At 43.7% G+C, this 16,569-nt stretch overlaps 1 pseudogene; it reads right to left on the bottom strand.

The window, feature by feature from the left end:
* LOC100937191 (methyl-CpG-binding domain protein 6-like) overlaps positions 1–16,569 on the bottom strand; it is a 56,300-nt pseudogene that overhangs the window by 17,734 nt on the left and 21,997 nt on the right.

Below are 16,569 nucleotides of genomic sequence, written 5' to 3'. Positions count from 1 at the left end.
ACAGGTGTGAGCCATTGCACCTAACTGGTATAGCCACTTTAGAAAACAGTCTGGCAGTGTCTCAAAATGCTAAGTGTACAGTCATCATATAATGCAACAATTTCACTCCTAGGCATATATCCCAGAGAAATAAAAATATATGTCCACACAAAAACTTGTACAGCAATCTTCACAGCACCATTATTCATAACGGCCAATACATGGAAAAAACCCAAATGTCCACCAACTGATGAACAGATAAACAAAATGCAGTGTGTCTCTAACACAGAATATTATTCAGACATAGAAGGAATGAAATATTGATACACACTATGACATAAAGGAACTTTGAAAACATTGTGCTAAGAGGGGAAAAAAAGCCACAAAAGACCACATATTATACAATTCTATTTGTCCAGGTTAGGCAAATCTATAGTGACAAAAAATCAATCAATGGTTGCCTAACGCTGGCAGCCAAGGCAGGTGGGGGGAGTAGGAGGTAGTGGCTAAGGGGTGCGGATTTCTCCTTTCATATAGGGTAATGAAAGATTCTAAAAGTGACTGTGGTGATTGACGTACAGCTCTGGGAATATTCTAAAACCTACTGAATTGCAGATTTCAATAAATAAAGTGAATGGTATGTGAATTGTATTTTAATAAAGCTATTATTTTAAATAATAATAATAAGGGGCTGGGCACAGGTGGTCATGCCTGCATGTAATCCCAGCTCTTTGGGAGGCTGAGGCAGGAAGATCACTTGAGGTCAGAAGTTTGAGCCCAGTCTGAGCAACCTAGAAAGATCCCGTCTCTATGATAAAAAAATTAAAAAAATTAGCTGGGCATGGTGGCACACGTCTGTAGTCCCAGCTACCTGGGAGACTGACATGGGAGGATTACTTGAGCCCAGGAGTTTGAAGCTACAGTGACCCATGATCATGTCACTGTACTGCAGCCTGGGTAACAGAGCAAGATCCTGTCTCTAAAAAGGAAAGAAAAGAAATGCAAGTTTTTATCACTTCGTGAGTGTAGCCAAGTTGGTGGAGAAATAGACAAGAATAAAAGGGCATTGAATAATGAGGGTGAGTGGCTGGTTAGGCTCAGTTGCCAGCTAATCAGCTTCTAAAAAATTCATTAGTAAAGTTACAGCTCTGGGGATAGCCATGCAGTCAAAGAATGAATGCTAAATTCATTACAAATGTTCACGGTCTTTCTTTACATGCCTCCTAGTGAAAAATTCCTAAGTGTCTGAATAGGAAGTCTGCAATGATAGCAGCTATTTATTAAAGACTACAAAAAAGAAATGGATGCCACGCATGGTGGCTCACGCCTGTAATCTCTACACTTGGGGAGGCCTAGGCAGGCAGTTCACCTGAGGTCAAGAGCTGGAGACCCGCCTGGCCAACATGGTGAAACCCTGTCTCTACTAAAAATACAAAAATTAGCTGGGTGTGGTAGCATGTGGCTGTAATCCCAGCTACTCGGGAGGCTGAGGCAGGAGAATTGGTTGAGCCCAGCAGGAGGAGGTTGCAGTGAGCCAAAATCATGCCATCGCACTCCAGCCTGGGCGACAAAAGCAAGACTCTGTCGAAAAAAAAAAAAAAAAAAAAAGAAATGGCATCTTCTTCAAGAATGACATAGTTTCATGATAAAAAAAGTTCTAATTTTGCATTTTGATTTGATTTAGCCAATATGACACCAATCTTGGATAAAGTGCAAACAACGCAATTTCATTTTCTCATTAATCAAAACTGATTTGGTAGTCTAATATCAATTCTGATCTTTTAAAAAACTGATCAGATAAAAAAAATTATGGAATGATGGAGCCAATAAGATGTTACAATTTCTTTCAAGAAGAATTTCAAAACCCACACATATCTGAGATGAGCAAGTATGAGGAAACATATTTGATTACTATATTTAAAAATAAACTGATTATGTAGCCAACAGCAACTGGAAAGAGGTCTCCTCATCCACAGCCACACAAACCCGATCACACAGCTCTGCGGTTGCAAGGACTGCATAGCCTAGAAAGGACTGGTCTGACTTCAGATTTCATTTCATTTGTATTTGTATTTTGAAACAGGGTCCCACTCTGTCACCTAGGCTGGAGTGCAGTGGTATAATCATAGCTCACTACAGCCTTCACCAACTGGGCTCAAGAGATGCTCCTGCCTCAGCTGCCCCAGCACCTGGGAATACAGGCAAGTAACACCATGTCACGCTATTATTTTTTTAATTTTTGTAAAGAGAGAAGTCTTGCTATATTGCCCAAGCTGGCCTCAAACTCCTAGCTTCAAGAGATCTGCCTACCTCAGCCTCCTGAGTAACTGAGGCCACAGGTACACACCACCATGTCCAGCTATATTTATTTTATTAAATTTATTTTTGTAGAGAGGAGGTCTTGCTATGTTGCCCAGGCTGCTCTCGAACTCATGGCCTTAAAACGTACTCCCATCTCTGCCTCTCAAGCTGTTGGAACTATAGGTGTGAGCCACTGCATCTGGCCTGACTTGAGATTTCTTTAATCTTGCATCCTTTACTTAGTAGGACTGGGAAAGGTAGGAGTGTTTTTTTTTTAATTACTTAATAATTCAATTAGAATCAAACTCAAGCTTGACTCCTGCCTTCTCTCGCAGTTCACATCCAGTCTGTCAGGAAATCCTATTGACTGACTTCAACACGTATCCGGGCTCTGACCATCTCTCACCACCACCATGACCCTGGTCAGGACCTCTACCATCTCCCACCCGGATGTTGCCACAGCTTGGCCCCCATGCTTCCACCCAAATCTTCCCACAGTCTTTCTCAACTCAGCAGCCAGGGGGTGCTTTTAAATCAGGAGACAGATCATGTTGCCTCTCTGCTCAGAACCACCCCGCAGTTCCCATTTTAGTCAGAGGAAAAGCCAAAGCCCCAGCAATGGCCTCCCAGGGCTTACATGATCTGTACTGATCCCAGCCCAGCAACTCCCTGGCTCCTCCCCTACTTCTCTCCCTCTATCTCTTTGCTCCACTGGCCTCCTTCCAGAGCCTCAGACACACCAGGCAGTTTCCTCCCAATGCCTTTATCCGTTGATTCAGCCTACAATGCTCTTCCCTCAGCACCTCAGCCAGCTCCATCCCCTGCTTCAAACTTTTGCTCAATTTTCACTTATAAGGCCAACCCTGACCACTCTACTTAACATTGCCATCTGTTCCCATTCCCAACATGCTCATTTTTTTCTTTCTTTTTGAAACACAGTCTTGCTCTATTGCCCAGGATAAAGTACAGTGGTGCAGTCACAGCTCACAGCAACCTCAACCTCTCAGGCTTAAACAATCCTCCTGCCTTGGCCTCCCTAGGAGCTGAGACACCTGGCTAATTTTTTTTTCAATTTTTTTTTTTTTTTTTTTTTTTGAGACAGAGTCTCGCTGTCACCCAGGCTGGAGTACAGTGACGCAATCTCGGTTCACTGAAACTTCCGCCTCCTGGGTTCAAATGATTCTCCTGCCTCAGCCTCCTGAGTAGCTGGGACTACATACAGGTGCCCGCCACCATGCCCAGCTAATTTTTGTTTTTTTAGTAGAGACCGGGTTTCACCACGTTGTTCAGGTTGGTCTTGAACCCCTAAACTCAAGCGATCCACCACCTTGGCCTCCCAAAGTTCTGGGATTACAGGCTGAGACACTGCATCTGGCCCCAACCACATTTTTTGAGGCTTGGAACTTTCAGCCTCACTCGCTGAACTCCAGGAGGCAAAAGGGGCTGGAGATTGACTTAACGACCAATGGCCAATGATTTTATCATGCTTCCATGAAAACCCTAAACAATACGGTTTGGAGAGCTTACGGGTTGCTGAACACAAGGCGGTGGTGGGAGGGTAGTGTGCCCAACAGAGGCATGGAAGTGCCCCTTCCCACTTACCTTACCCTGTGCATCTCTTTCATTGGCTGTTCCTGAGATGCAGCCTTTACATTGAGCCAGTAATAGAAAATAAACTGGCCAGATGTGGTCGCTCATGCCAATAATCCCAGCACTTTCCCAGATCTTTTTACCTTGACCTCCAAAGTGGCTGGGACAATAGGCGTGCATTAGTGTACCATCATACCTGGTTATTTTTTTTATTTTCAGTAGAGATAAGGTCTCACCATGTTTCCCAGGCTTGTTTCAAACTTCTGGGCTCAAGCAATCCTTTTGCCTCAACATCTCAAAGTGCTGGGGTTACAGGTGTGGGCCATGGCCCAGCCTGGAACCATGCTACTTGTATAGTCTGCAGAACTGTAAGCCAAATAAACCTTTTTCCTTTATAAACCACCCAGCCTCAAGTGTTTCCTTATAGCAATGGAAAATGGACTAATACAGGAATTGTATGTCAACACTTACCAGACTGTGATGAGCACAATGACAGAAGTATAGAGTGGGAATGAAATGCTCCCAAGGGGCTTCTTGTTGCATCATAGAGAGCGGGGTGAGACATCTCAGCTGCGGCTAAAGATGAGCAAAGATGAGAATGAAAGAGTGATGATGGGAGTAGGGAGAGGGTTTCCTGAAGGACCAGTAAAGTCCCGGAAGGAAACTGACATTCCGTGTGGCTGGAGGGTAGGTGAATTCAACTGTCATTGCAATTCAGCAACCCGCACATTTAAGTTTGTGTTTGATTTTCAATAACATCAGCCCTGCGGATACAAGAAATAAGGAATTGTGTTTGCGCTATCATGGAAGCTCTCTGGATCTTAGACCGTGACTTATGCTGAGAGGTAGACTTGAGCTTTTTGTTTTTCTCTCTGTAAGTGCTCAAGTGCAGCGGTCCCCAATTTTTTTGGCACCAGGGACCGGTTTTGTGGAAGACAATTTTTCCACAGACTGGGTGCAGCAGGTCAGTTTTGGAATATTTCAAGTAAATTACATTTATTGTGTACTTTATTTCTATTATTATTACATTGTAGTATATAATGAAATAATCATGTAACTCACCATAATGTAGAATCAGTGGGAGTCCTGAGCTTGTTTTTCTGCAACTAGACGGTCCCATCTGGGGGTGATGTGAGACAGTGATAGATTACCAGGTATTAGATTCTCATAAGAACAGAGCAAGGTAGATCCCTCACATGCACAGTTCACAATAGGATTCACGCTCCTATGAGAATCTAAAGCTGCCGCTGATCTGACAGGAGGCAGAGATCAGGCAGTAATGTGGGGAGTGCCTGTAAATACAGTTCAAGCTTCACTCACCCACCCGCTGCTCACCTCCTGCTGTGTGGCCCAATACAGGCCTGTGACCCAGGGATTAGGGGCCCCTGCTCAAGTGCATCCAAAAAGGCCCTTCCCACACCAGTCTTCATAGTGGTCAAGTGCAGCAACTACTTAGCTCCCAAGGTATGTGCCTCAGCTGGCAATTCATCACAATCAACAGTAAGTGGTAGCTTGAGTCATTGTGAGGTCACTTCCTGGAAATGACCAGCATCCCATATCCCACTGGCAAGGAGCTCAGCACTGCCCCTTGGATAACCAAACCTATGCCCAAATCCCATCTGTGTGGGTCTATCTCGTGGTACCCTTCCTAGCATCAATTCTTTATTTGTAGGAGTCCAATCAGGAGACACAAACCACTCGAAAATTTAAAGTGGTAAAATTCAAAATAAAAAAGTATTAATTATAACAGGGCAACAGCATAATGAGAGATTGGCTACCAAAAAACAAAGAGAAGGCTAGAGAACATAGGACCAACGGAGGCCAGGTATTGTAGCTCCTGCTTATAATTCCAGCAATTTCAGAAGCCAAGGCAGGAGGACTGCTTGAGGCCAGGAGTTTGAGACCCGCCTGGGAAGCACAGTGAGGCCCTGTCTTTAAAAAAAAAAAACAAAAAAAAACACGAAAACAAAAAACCTCCAACTCAAAAACAAATAATAAAAATAAACAAACAAATAAAATAAAAAATAAAAAATTTAGCTTTGCATGCTGTTGTACGTCTGTAGTCCCAGCTCCTTGGGAAGCTGAGGTGGGAGTATTGCTTGATCCCAGGAGTTTGACACTACAGCGAGCCATGATCACACCACTGCACTGCAGCCTGAGTAACAGAGCAAGACCCTGTATCTACAAAGGAAAGAAAAGAAATGCAAGTTTTTATCATTTTGTGAGAGTAATAAAGTTTGAGGAGAAACAGAGAAGAACAAAAGAGCACTGAATGGTGAGGGTGGGTAGCTGGTTAGGCTCAGTTCCTAGCTAAGTGGCTTCTGAAAAATTCTTTAATAAAATCATAGCTCTGGGGGTCAGTCATGCAGTCAAATGATGAATGCTAAATCCATTACAAATGCCCATTATCTTTCTTTACATGCCTTCTAGTGAAAAATTCCTAACTGCCTAAATAGCAAGTGGTCTGAAATCACAGCAGTTGTTTATGAAAGAAATAACATCTCAGCCAGGTGCGGTGGCTCATGCCTGTAATCCCAGTACTTTGGGAAGCCAAGGCGGGCAGATCACCTGATGTCAGGAGTTGGAGAACAGCCTGGCCAACATGGCGAAACCCCTGCCTCTACTCAAAATACAAAAAATTAGCTGGGTATGGTGGCGGGCACCTTAATCTCAGCTACTCAAAAGGCTGAGGCAGGAGAATCGCTTGAACCTGGGAGGCGGAGGTTGCAGTGAGCCGAGGTCACACCACTGCACTCCAGCCTAGGCAACAAGAGCAAAACTCCATCTCAGAAAGAAAAAAAAATCTAAATTTTTAAAAACCGTGAGTCAAATATTATTTTCCTCCTCCCATTTTACAGGTGTGCAACCTAAATAACAGAGAATTGAAGCAATTTTCCTAAGTGGCAGAGTGCAGATTTAAACCCTATCACTTTGGCCTCAGAATTTGTGCCTTATATTATTTTATTATTTTAAAATTCATCTTTTTAAAACCAAGAGACTTATGCAAAATTGTGCTAGGATTCAAAAAAATCCTCTTGCTTTTCCTGACCATGGGTGCAGGCAGGGCTCATGCTGCATTTTCTTTACTTATTTATGTCCAGCTTGGATGGAGACATGATGACAGGAGCTCCCTCCATCACCGTGCACCAGAAAGAAAAGTGAAGAGCAGCACAGGGAAGCCAGTCTTACCATGTTTGAGCAACTGAACCAATGTCAGCCTCAGCCTACCAGCACAATTACTTTTATGTGAGAAAAACAGGCATCTCCCTATTTGGAAAATCACAGCTGGCTGCAGTAGTAAACAATCCACAAGTTATTCCTGGTAACACTATTCCTACAGCCCTAACCTGTCTCAAAAAAAAAAAAAAATGATCCTAATGCAGTTATTTCCTTTTGCATTCATGAGGAGATGGAAGAAATACCCATATTTGATGGTTGGCTGGGAACTGTCTTTGGTATTGTATGAAGTATTTTAATATTGTAAACATGAAAAGATGAGAATCCTGGAGACCCTGTGGGCTTGGAGAAAAGGAAGTACATTAGAGGGTGTTGTAGGAAATATTTTCATTCCAGGCACTGCTGTTAAACTACCCCTAAACTTTCTTTCCTTAGAAGAACAGAAAAAACAAAAGAGCACAAAAGATCAAGAAACATTCCAGGTGACCCTCTCCACTCTCATTTGTTGTAATAAAGGAAAAGCATTTTGGAGATTTTCTTGAGTGCAGTTTATGATGTGATCCAAGTTATTTATTTTCTGCTAATGATTTTCAAAATTTGAATTAAAAACTTTCAGAAATTTAGCTTTATCAAAGGCAGCTATTCACATGTAAAACTAGTTTGGTTAACTTCATCTGTATGAACACATAGCTAGTGAATTGGCATAACTATTAAACTGAAGAATCAACAGAAACATGCCAATGACTGGCCCTTACCTTCCACAGTGACCTCAATTTCAGGAAGCTTTTCATTACTCTCAGGACTTCATGGTCTTTTGGGGGACTGAAAGTTGTAAAATAAGCACAGAATTACTTTAGTGTATTGTAGGAAAAAAAATACAAAAGGAGATGTTTTATAAGAGTAGAGTATTAAACTTCATACAGTTTGACTCTTTTCAAAGAAACCTGCAGAATTAAACTTGTAGTGTAATCCTCCAAAGGCGGCTCAAAAAAGCCATAGAAACATGAATAAAGTAGGATTGCAAATGTGACATTTCCAGTGAAATTTTTTTTTTAAAAAGAAAAAGAGGTCCATTAAATAAAACACCTTAAAAAGCTAAGAAACTAACTGCAAGTCCCACAAAGATATTGGCCAATGATTCTCTATGATTTTATAAAATGCTGATAAAGAATGTCTTAAGGTAGTGAAATATAACAGGAAGTACATGTAATCTCTTACCTTTAGTGTGGCAAGTAGGAAATAATTAGTTCAAGCCAAGAAAGAATACCAAGAAATGTTACAGTAGCCAGTACAATGGTGGTCTAACAGCTAGTAAAACAGTCCTGATGAGAGTTTTTTCCAAAAGGAGTTCGCAGAGTCACCCTGTAATGTAACAATAATTCCTATCATTGTGGACAAAAACCCTGACTTTTCCTTCCCATAACTGGCAAGTAATTGTATGAAGAATAAATTACTTCTTTCATGAAAAAGAAAATTAACACTAGTGTATTTTCTTCAGCCACTAAAATTCTGCAGAAACATAGATATAGTAAGAAACTCAATCATCACATCAGGCCGGGTATGGTGGCTCATGCCTGTAATCCCAGCACACTGAAAGGTCGAGGTGGGTGGGTCACTTGAGTTCAGGAGTTCAAGACCAGCCTGACCAACTTGGTGAAACTCCATCTCTACTAAAAACACAAAAATTAGCCAGGCATGGTGGCGCATTCCCGTAATCCCAGCTGCTCAGGAGGCTGAGGCAGGAGAATCGCCTGAACCCAGGAGGCGGAGGTTGCAGTGAGTGGAGATCACACCACTGGACTCTAGCCTGGGCTACGAGAGTAAAACTCTGCCTCAAAAAAAAAAGAAAAGAAAAGAAACTCAATCATCAATATTTAGTCACTCAAGATTGACCCAGGAGTAACAGAGAAGATAAAACCCAGCAAATTAGACTTCATTCAAGTACTTAGGTGTACTGTGAGCCACCATGGTGCCTCTAAACACCATGGAGGCAGTGGTCACTATTCTTGCACTGATGAAGATGGCTGTGGACAGCATGGGGAACTTCAGGGGCAATGGAGAGTGCCAGGACTGCAGCTCAGAGCCAGGCTTTTCCATGAAGGACTTACAGCCACACTTGTCACCTCTAGCTAGAAAAACATTTTAGTAGAAATGTCATTTTATTGTTTTAATTCCAGAAATGACTTCAGTGGCAAATAGAACTTACTTTTTTTACTGTTGTTGTTGTTGTTGAGGCAGAGTCTCACTCTGTTGCCCAGGCTGGAGTGCAGTGCTGTGATCTCAGTTCATAGCAGCCTCTGCCTCCCAGCTTCAAGTGATTCTCCTGCTTCAGCCTCCCGAGTAGCTGGGATTACAGGTGCCAGCCACCATGCCTGGCTAATGTTTCGTATTTTTAGTAGAGATGGGGTTTCACCATGTTGGCCAGGCTGGTCTCGAACTCCTTACCTCAGGTGATTCACTCACCTCAGCCTCCCAAAGTGCTGGGATTACAGGCATGAGCCACCACACCCAGCTTAGAACTTACTTTTTAACAACAAACTTCATTTTATTACTCCCATGGATGATTCTTTCAAGTCATGGAATTCCAAACCACGTAGGGCTTTGAAAGGGAATCCCCTCTGGCAAGCCTTCTACATATAGGAACTCGGGGTTTGATTCAAACGCAGAATATGGTACTTTTACTGCCTCAGCGAGCCCAACAGCTTGAGCTGAAAGTGCAAGAGAACGGTTTGTGGAAGATAAAATTTGACACAGACATTCTTTTATTTGTATCTGCATTCTCAAGTACATTATGGACAAGTTCCCTACAATCGAGCAATATCCACTTCATATTGAAGGCGTTTTGCTTAGGCTATTTGGCAAATCTGAAGAACAAGCCTAAAAGATAAGCACTTTTAAAAGATACATTTAACACTTCTTTTTTTGAGAAGGAGTCTTGCTCTGTTGTCCAGGCTGGAGTGCAGTGGCATGATCTCAGCTCACTGTAATCTCCACCTCCCGGATTCAAGTGATCCTCCGGCCTCAGCCTCCCCAGTAGCTGGGACTACAGGCACACACCACCATGCCTAATTTTTTCTATTTTTAGTAAGCGGGGGTTTCACCATGTTAGCCAGGATGGTCTTGATCTCCTGACCTTGTGATCTGCCTGCCCTGGCCTCCCAAAGTGCTGGGATTACAGGCGTGAGCCACTGCACCAGGCCCATTTTTAACACTTTCAATCAAAAGCAGAGTTATGTTATTAGTCAAAATGGCCTCTGTGTTCTAAGCAGAAATGACTGAAGGCCATTCTCCACACAGCAGTGGTCCCTGGTAGCCTTTCCATTCTCATCAAGAGGCAGGGTAGCTGTGCAAAGACAGGTGGTTTCTATGATGCAACTAAGCAGCGCTCAGTAAGTTCGAGTCATCAGACACAGAGCAGTCAGGATTTCTGATAAGGAAAGGAAACGTCAACATCAGGTACTGAGATAATGGACACGAACGCCCTGGGAATGCTGTGAGTGCTCCCCACTCCTTGCTTCCTTCTCCATGAGGGACACACCCAATCAACTGAAACACACTTTCTTGCTGAGCCTCCTCAGAATCATTCGAGACAGCACTACAGGAAACCGCTGTCAATAAATCTAAGTATTTGCCACACGTGTGTTAGCCAGATTAGAAATACAGACAGCAGAATGACACTTACCCAACGCCTCCCTTCCTCTCCCATTCTGACACATGAGAAAGCTGAATCCGAGAGAAATGAAGTCGTCTGCTTGGTTTCAATAGCAAATGTAGTAGTAGAAATAAACCAAAGCCTGGCTTCTGGGACCTTCTGTTTTTAGGTCCTCAACTTCTGTAATTCATTCAGACATGACCCTTCATTGATATGTTACTAAAGACACACTGTAGGGGAAGGGACTATGAGTCCCTTCATGTTCATATGAAAGAGTGAGACTTTTGTCTCCAAAAAATAAATAATACAAAAATGTTTCAATTTAAAAAAAAAGTATGATGGTCTTTGGCAATGTTTAAATAAAAAGTAAGAGTATCCCCTTCAAATAAGCTGACACTAACACATAATAACCAGGGTCACAGAATCACAGAGGCCAGTGAGATTAAAAAGTACCCCTGTGATTCTGTGACAGATACACCACCAGGAAAACTTCCTGTTCCTGTCCTCAACAAATCCACAGCAACATAATGTCAGCAAGTGCCTCCCCTACTTCCAGGCAGCCACAGGGAAAGGGGAGAGCAAAGAAACCACCCTCTGTGTCACTGATAAGTGAGGCTCAATGGGAAACATGAGGCATGAGGGGCATCCAAAGGTAGGTGACAATTTCAGTGTCTCCCCTTTGTCTTCCTGCTTCAGATATCATCTGCATCTTCTGCTCTTTTCATGATAAGGAAGGAGGCAGCAATAGCATGTCTACTGTGAAAAGGTGGAACTACTCATTAGGCATCATGGAACTTATTGTAGAAGTTTAGACAATCCTGGGAAGCTTTCAGATCTGGTCTCCTAACATGTACATCTAAGTCTGCTAAGGCTCTTGAAGAGGCAGTAGACTGTGAACCTCCAGGAGTTAACACAGGTTTTCTAGGGTCTTCACACTGCTAAGTACAGTCATGGCAACTCCTTCATTTCCTTTTTAAACAAGTGTTTTCCCAATTATCCCTTTAAAATTGGGCAGTTTAGGCCGGGCACGGTGGCTCACCCCTGTAATCCCAGCACTTTGGGAGGCCAAGGCGGGTGGATCACTTGAGGTCAGGAGTTTGAGACCAGCCTGGCTGACATAGTAAAACGCCATCTCTACTAAAAAATACAATAATTAGCTGGGTGTGGTGGTAGACACCTGTAATCCCAGCTGCTCAGAAGGCTGAGGCATGAGAATCCCTTGAGCCTAGGAGGCAGAAGTTGCAGTGAGCCGAGATTGTGCCACTGTATTCCAGCCTGGGTGACAGAGTAAGGCTCCATCTCAAAAAAGAAATTGGGCAGTTTTGCGCCTCTGATATAGCAAGTGAGTGTGCACAGTGATTAGTAGAGATGAGCTAATAAACATTAACTAGGCCATGGTGGTTTTTTAAAATCGTGATTGGCTGGGCGAGGTGGCTCATGCCTGAAATCCCAGCACTTTGCGAGGCTGAGGCAGGTGGATCACGAAGTCAGGCGATCAAGACCAGCCTGGCCACGTGGTAAAACCTCATCTCTACGAGAAATACAAACTTAGCCAGGAATGATGGTGAGCTCCTGCAATCCCAGCTACCCGGGAGGCTGAAGCAGAATGTCTGGAACCCGCGAGGCAGAGGCTGCCAGTGATCGGAGATCACACTACTGCATTAGAGCCTGGGTGACAGAGCGAGACTCTGTCTCAAGAAAAAAAAGGAAAAACTGATAAAACACGTGGGCCCCTAAAATTTGAAAGTTATATGCAAGACTCGGTTAAAATATGTTTAAAACACATCTTCTAAAAAATGTATGAACAGCGCAGGTGTGACAATATGCTAAAAAAATCTATGAGGAGTGTGGAAGAGCAAGACAGTGGTCCCCCTTCCCTGCTCCCTTTACAGTTTGATTTCATCCTTGGCTTTTCATAATGGACTTTTGTAAAGAGGGTAGATTTGCATCCAGGTCTAGGATTACAACTATAGGTTTCTGTTTGTTTGTTGAGATAGAGTCTCACTCTACTGCCCAGGCTGGAATGTAGTGGTGCAATCCTGGCTCACTGTAACCTCCGCCTCCTGGGCTTACGTGATTCTCCTGCCTCAGCTTCCAAAGTAGCTGAGATTACAGGTGCCCACCACCATGCCCAGCTAATTTATGTATTTTTTGTAGAGATGGATTTTCACCATGTTGGCCAGGCTAGTCTTGAACCCCTGACCTCAAGTGGTCCACCTGCCTCGGACTCTCAAAGTCCCGGGATTACAAGCATAAGCCACTGCCCCCAGCCTGGGTTACAACTATTTTAAGACCACTTTCAGCAGAAGTGTAGCCTCAACTAGATAAATGCAAACATGTTGGCTCATGCCTGTAATCCCAGCACTTTGTTTTTTTGAGCTGGAGTCTTGCTCTGTTGCCCAGGCTGGAGTGCAGTGGCGTGATCCCGGCTCACTGCAACCTCTGCCTCCTGGGTTCAAGTGATTCACCTGCCTTAACCTCCTGAGTAGCTGGGACTACAGGAATACGCTACTACGCCTGGCTATTTTTTTGTATTTTTAGTAGAGATGAGGTTTCACCATGTTGCCCAGGCTGGTGTCGAACTCCTGAGCTCAGGCGATCTGCCTGCCTCAGCCTCCCAATGTGCTGGTATTACAGGCTCACCACACCCAGCAATTCCAGCACTTTGGAAAGCCAAGGTAAGAAGATCACTTGAGCCCAGGAATTCGAGACTAGCCTGGGCAACATAGGGAAACACTGCCTCTACAAAAATTAAAAAATTAGCTGGGCTTGGTGGCATGTACCTATGATCCCACTTACTTGGGGAGGCTGAGGTGGGAGGATCACTTGAGCCTAGAAGGTTGAGGCTGCAGTGAGCTATGATTGTGCCATTGGACTCCAGCCCAGACAACAAGATGAGACCTTGTCTCTTAAAAAATAAAAAGATAAATGCAAATGTGAATCACCTACAGAGTTAAAAGGCCACAAATGTTCCAATGTTAGCAGGGAGCCTAGAAGAAGCCTCCACAGCTGCCCCAGTCAACCCAACTAAGAGAAAGAGGTTTAGGTAAGGCAAGCCTTCATTTAAGCCCATCAGGTTCTGCAGAAAAAATATTCCATGGTCATGGGATGACCTGACTGACTGATGCAAACTGTCCACACAGCTAGTTGACCTTTGCCTCCTCCCTAGATCCAAGATGTACTGGAAATGAACGCCACATGAGATCTATCCCTGCCCTCCTTATCACACACCCTTTCTAGGAGAGCCCACACTAGCTGATGACTCTGGAATTCTGGTTACCATGAATCTAGATATCATGTCACTGAGCTCTGTCTTTCCAACTACCTTTTAGACATGTCTACCTGGATGTCCTGAGCATCTTATGTCCAAAGATTAATTCCTTCTCCCTGACAACATGTTCTTTGTTTCTCCACTTTCCCTGTCTCAGTTAATGACACTGCCATGCACCAAGATACCTGAACCAGAAACCTGAAGGGCATCCTACACTCCTCCTTCTGCCCTCCTCCTATTTCTATTCACTGTGTTAACAATAAGCTGTCCTGATATTTTACCTCCTAAATACTCTCAAAAACTCACTTTCCCTTCATATTCACTGGCACCCCCTATTCAGCATCTCATCACTCATTCAACAATATTTAATGAGTATGAAGCATAGCTAGGTGTTTTAAAACAGAATAAAAACAGTGTGATCTTTGTTTTCTGATGGCTAAACATCTAGTTTTTTCTTTTTTTTTTTTTGCCTGAGATGAAGTCTTGCTGTGTTGCCTAGGCTGGAGTACAGTGTCTTGATTTCAGCTCACTGCAGCTTTTGCCTTCCAGATTCAAGCAATTCTCCTGCCTCAGCCTCCCAAGTAGCTGGGATTACAGGTACACGTTGCCACGCCCAGCTAGTTTTTCTATTTTTAGTAGAGATGGGATTTTACCATGTTGGCCAGGCTGGTCTCAAACTTCTGACCTTGTGATCCGTCAACCTCAGCCTCCCAAAGTGCTAGGATTACATGAGTAAGCCACCACACCCGGCTAAAATCTAGTTATTTCTTATATGAACTATTCAGGTATACTCTTGACTCTTACTTACAATTCATTCCCTAAACAATATCCAGAGTGTCTCCTCCTCACAACTTAAATTAGATCATTTAATTCAGAAGTCAGTAAACTTTTTCTATAAAAACCAGATAGTATTTTAGGTTTCTGGGCCATATGTTCTCTGTTGAAACTACTCAACTCTGCTCTTGTAACACTAAAAACAGCCGTGGACAATATGTAAACCCATGGGTGAGACTGTGTTCAATATGGTTTATTCGTTAAAATAGGCAGCAGGCCAGATTTGACCCATGGGCCGTAGTTTGTCGACCCCTGATTTAATCACAATGCTTCTTACTCCACTGGAATTCATCCAGATTCCTTTCCATGGCCTAGAAGGTCCATCCTCATCTGAATATTACTTGCTCCTCCAGGGTCTACTATGCTCCAGCCACCCTGACCATCTTTATGGTGCTTCAACACTATGCCAAGTCTGTTAACATCTCAGGTCCCTGCCCTTGATATTCTACCCAGCAGGACCAGACCAGATCTTGACCAGATCTTCTTCGAGCTGCCTCAGCTCAAATGTCACCTCCTCAGAGAGGTCTTCACTGCCCACCCCAATAGGTCAGTACCCATTCCAACGCCCATAACTCCCACAGCTCTTTTTATTTTCTTCAAATTACTTATCACCATCTGAAAAAATATCATTTGTTGCATGTACATAGCCTGCTTCCCCACCACCACACCACCACTAGAATGGAAGCTCCCCGAGAACAGAGACTGACTTACTCATTCTCCCTTAGTTCCCAGGACCTAGATATGTGCCTGGAACTTAGCAGGGGCTCAAAAAATATCTGTTATCTGAACTGTTATTGCCTCTCATCTCACTCCCTTCAACTCACTGGTATCTTCACTATCACTAGTCACCTTTCAAAAATACAAATGGGGCCAAACATGGTGGCTCACACCTGTAATTGCAGCACCTTGGGAGCCCGAGGCAGGAGAATCACCTGAACCCAGGAGGGTGAGGCTGCAGTGAGCCATGATCATGCGACTGCAGTCCAGCCTGGGAAACAGAGTAAGATCCTGCCTCAAAAAAAAAAAAAAAATTAGCAGTGTGTGGTGGTGCACACCTGTAGTCCCTGCTACTTGAGTGACTGAGGGAAGAGAATCACTGAGCCCAGGAGTCTGAGATTACAGTGAGCTATGACTGCACCACTGCATTTATGCCTGGGCAACAGAACAAGACTCTGTCTCAAAAAAAGAAAAAAGTACGCAGGGAGCAGGGGCTCATGCCTGTAATTCCAGCACTTTAGTAGGCCAAGGCGGGTAGATCACCTAACATCAGGAGTTTGAGACCAGCCTGGCCAACACAGTGAAACCCCATCTCTACCAAAAATACAAAAATTAGCTAAATATGGTGGTACATGCCTGTAGTCCCAGGTACTTCAGAGTCTGAGGCAGGAGCATCACTCCAACTCAGGAGGCGGAGATTGCAGTGAGCCGAGACTGTGTCACTGCACTCCAGCCTGGGTGACAGAGTGAGACACCATCTCAAAAGAAAAAGTAAAACACAAATGAATCATTGAATCGTGTCACTCTCCTGCTTAAAACATTTCCATGGCTTCCCACTGGCTTTAAGATACAAATGCAAATTATGTGGCAAGATCACTATAGCTCTTATCACACCTTCCCACACTCTCCCAGTAGTAGACTCTGAGCTCTAAGTGGCAAGGACCAACTCCTGTTTATCTTTTTATCTCAGGTGATCAGGACAGTACCAGGAACATTGTTGGTGTTCCATGAATACAGAATGAAATCAATCAACAGTAGTACAACAACT

This window comes from Pongo abelii, chromosome 6 (genome assembly GCF_028885655.2).
Source record: "Pongo abelii isolate AG06213 chromosome 6, NHGRI_mPonAbe1-v2.0_pri, whole genome shotgun sequence".
Taxonomy (NCBI): domain Eukaryota; kingdom Metazoa; phylum Chordata; class Mammalia; order Primates; family Hominidae; genus Pongo; species Pongo abelii.
The sequence above is the reverse complement of the archived record's forward strand: the minus strand, read 5'-3'. Positions and strand labels throughout refer to the sequence as shown.